Source organism: Schistocerca nitens, chromosome 7 (assembly GCF_023898315.1).
Source record: "Schistocerca nitens isolate TAMUIC-IGC-003100 chromosome 7, iqSchNite1.1, whole genome shotgun sequence".
NCBI lineage: Eukaryota > Metazoa > Arthropoda > Insecta > Orthoptera > Acrididae > Schistocerca > Schistocerca nitens.
The window spans coordinates 624,445,964-624,450,358 of NC_064620.1; positions in this window are offsets into that span (position 1 = coordinate 624,445,964).

Below are 4,395 nucleotides of genomic sequence, written 5' to 3' on the forward strand. Positions count from 1 at the left end.
AGTTGTCATACTTTCATTGCAAATTATGCATGTAATTACTGGTCTGATGCATAAATATAGTTTTGTGTGATGCCGTGGACGTGTGGCAAGGGTTGTAGGGTCATGAATGATTACTCAGGTCACAAAATTATTTTTTTAGTCATACTTTTTTCACCAGTTATGCTTCATGGTCAGTCGCTCTAAACAATAGGCACTGGATACTTACACAGATATGGCTAGAGTAGTATTGCAGTAACAAAACATAGGGTAACAAGGATCTTAATATACCTGGGAAGAGAAAGATGGTAAAAATCTTGTAAAAACTGGGAAGACAGGAAATTCAGTAAAATATTTCTAACAATTTTACTCTTGTTTCCTGATTACAATCTACAAATTCCAAAAACCAGTCAAGTGTTTGACATTTATCAGTATCCTTATCACAGTAAATATAATGCAGGGTGAATGTTGTTTGTTCAGTGTGATTTGAATCTGGAGTTGCAGCAACAGTAATTGAGAAATATGTTTTATTTTCTCTCTGTTCCAATATGGCACCAGTGACATGACAACTAGAAATGTGTTCATTGTGAGCATCGCATATCAGATAATGCACATGTAAAATCTTTCCAGACACTTGTTGGTATCTGACCTTGCTTATGTATTGGATCATTGTAGAAATAAGGGTACTAATATTCACAAGAGATTTTCTTTGTTTGTATCTGCTATTTCCTGAGCGGAACCTCTGACTGCCAAGCCTCTTTGACCAAGAAATAATATCACATAAAGTAACATGAGAGCTCCAATGCAAGTTGGCTATTCTACAGATGAACAGAAAACATTACGTCTCCACTACCAAGCACTCTTCCTTGTCATTTCACTCCTTCACTTCCATGATTCTCCCATCAAAAATATTTAGAAATGGGAGTATTCCATTTGAAGTTTGCTCTTGGATGAAAAATATTTTCTATGTACTCATTTTTCATTCATTGAGGACGATTTGAATTTCAAAACAGAATATTTTTGTACAGCCTCTTAGGGGAGAAAATGACATTAAATATTGGGGTGTGAATCTAGTTTGACACGCTGTAGTTGATAAATTCAGCACTACCCTATGAAGTATTTGGTACCAACATTTTCAGAGGCTCCCTTAACTCTTCTGTGAACCATTGGACTTAAGGGACCTGCCAGAATGTTTGTTTCTGAGTCCACACATCTGTAGGAATGTCAAATTTCTGTGTGGGACTGTGATGTGTTGTTGAGTTTGCGTACTATCTGACCACACAGGCTGACAGTTGGTGTTAGAAATGTATATTTCTGCTGTATTTCTACAGAACCGAGCACTGTATGTTTTGTGGAAGGAGCTTCTTATCTTTCCCTTCTTTGTGGGTGGCAAAGTCAGTGAAGGTATTATACTACAATATTTGCTACACTTCTAGTCATGGATGTATATGTTCACTGATGACTTATTATGAAAGAGAACTTATGTCTGTGTCTTGTAAGTAGACTGTTCAGAAAAATTAACATTCTGACCATTTCTTTACATCAAAAACTGTTTCTACATTTCTCATAGCTACCACAGCTAACACTAAGTATCAATGGCTGGACATGTCTGGCATTGCAGTAATAGGCTATAAAAACCAACCTTGCTAACTCACCCGTGTGTCTATTAATGCAAAACCATGTGAAAATCCTGACTGTAGTTTTAGATTAGCCCTCACAAATGTACAGATACTGTATCCAAAGATAATGTACATACAATAACACATCTTGTCCTCTTGATTTATGTGGGATGCCATTGCCTTTGCTCATAAAATTTTTCCCACTAAGCCTTTCTCTACAGTCTGTTCCCAGACCAATGTGTTTGTCATTCTGCCTCATCTTCTATAGGGAGTTAAACAAGGAATTCCCTTGCCCAACCTGCCACCCACACTCATGGTCCGATGTACCACCAATTCTGGATGATCCATGCACAAGAAAGAAATGTGCTCAGGTAGCCATGAACATTAGAATATCATTGCAACACGGAAGGAACAACATAATACTCAGCAAGTGAAACCACTTACTAGCAAAAGCAATGCGTAAATAGTCCTGACAGGCTGTAATGTTGTCACTAAAGAGAATCATTCATGAAGGTGCAAGTAGGGCACTGCAAGGTGCACTGGTGATGTCCTAGATTCCAATGTTGTGTGCTGTACTCAGGGGTAAAGTTGTCACTCAAAGCAGCAAAAAATATGAAAACTGTTATTCCCATGGAGGAGATGGCAGTGCCATCAAGGAGGTGCAGACCTGGAAGAAAATACAGCAATCAGGCCAGGACATCTTGAAGGAGGGATTGTGTGGTGTAATGACACTGGCAGGAAGATACCAGAATGAAGGGATGAAGCGGCACAAGACAGGCACAAGATAAAACAGGTAAGAATGAGGCAAAGAATCACAGAACATGAGAATACAAAAGTGTATAGTCATCTGCAACCCAAAGGAAACAAAAGCAATGTTTTTTTAAACATGGAGCAGAACCATCAAGCTTGGTGTGGAAGCACATGAACACAGATCGGAATGCTACCTGATGGAACACAAGACAATGGAAATAAATTTTCAGAGACAGAAAAGTAAGGAAAAGTGCACAAGAAGAGAGATGTTCCTGAATAGGCTTCATTGCAACACACACATTGTACACGGTAACATGCAGCAAATGAAACAGCTTTCCAGTGAAGGCAAGGTAGACATTGTCCTGATCCACTAAAAGATTGGCACTAATATGAGAACTATTGTTGAAGCTTACATTCCTGCACTCTGTCTTCTAACAACTGACAAACACTGCTGTAGGCACCATCAGTATAGGCTGCACTTGAAATACCAATATTGTGTGCTGCACTGCTAGGAATATAGTCACAGCACTCCAAAGTAGATAACTGGAGTTGTGCCTGGAACTTGGATTGGGTGGTGCTCCACTCTGCAGTGACCTATAAAGGCTGATCATTGGAGGAATGCTTGAAAGTTGTCCAGTGTCACATGGCTCATGGATGGGAACTATGCTGTGGCTGTCACAGGCAAGATCATAGGCATTGAGTTTGGATTTCAGGCTTCTTAACATGGCAGCAACAGACAGCCATCTGTTGTGTGGTATAAGGATGGATTTTAAGGCAGCAGTCAGATGCTACATCACCCACTTGCACCTCAATCCTATTGTGTCTCCTATTCCGTCATGTTGTCATAACCATCCGCTTTTCTTCCTGCCCCACTTCTACAAAGAATCCAGCTGAGAAATACCCCACCCATTTGCCACTCATTCTCCTGGCTGCATCTACTCATCAGTAAGTAAAGAAAGGAGAGTTACATTGTATGTGTTTGGTGTGGCAATTTTACTGTGTGAACAGCAAAAATCTTGTAAGCGATAAACATTTTTCCTATAACTTTGTGTTGGGTATACCTGAGAAAAATTCATGATAGTTTGAAATTGTGGGTGAAGCTTTTTGCTAGTCACTATGTTCTCTCTTTGCAAAAGACTGGATTAATATAGTGTGAGTATATGCATGCAGTGAGTGAGGCTGCTTATACAGTCTTATTCACTGTTTGTAACTGTAGAACTTGGCACAGTGAGTTAACTCTGTAACATAAGGTTGTGTGTTTTAATAGGCAGATGACTACAGGATTTAAAATTTTAAAATTTGTTCAGTACTGTTTTGAAATGTTGATGGTAAATGTTTGTTTGCCTTGAAGGTCTTCAGGTAGCCAGCCTCCAACTGGAGTAAAGTTCTGGCTTTCTGGAAGTTTGTTAGTAATATTGATTCTTGTGTATAATTGAGTAGATTAGATGCTGATCATTCACTTATCAGTAGGGATTTGAAAAGACTGACATAAATGATTCAATTATCTTTCATTTTGTGTTGAAACAATCTTATTTTATTTGGTTGCTTTAGGTTTGCAGGTAAAATGTTCGTTGCATTAACTGCCAATTTCTTTTTCTGTCAATCAGGACCTCTTCAAGAGGAGCTGTCCCCGATACTGGGGAAGAGGGGACAGTCAGGCAGCACCCCTGCGCCTGGCAGAGCACATGTGAGTTTCACCAGGAGCAAGAAAGTTAGATTTTGTAGCATATAATTCACATCACATTGCTTCCTGACCTCTTTCCACAAATTTAATCAGCCCAGAGGTTTCAGCCATTACAATACTTCCTGATTTTGTGTGCTGCCCTGCACACTTCCAACTTACTTAATGAAGTAAACTTCTTTCTGCTCATCCTATTTACCACAACTTCAGTAACATTATGTCCAGCACTCTAGTTGGTTTCCTGACCCCAGAACCTTTGCAACTTCTTCTGCACTGGTAACTGAAATGTTACCTAAAGTCTAAATTCTCTATGAACAATCCAAAATGTTTATCAAAGAATACTGACATACTGCATCTTCATCTAGAAGA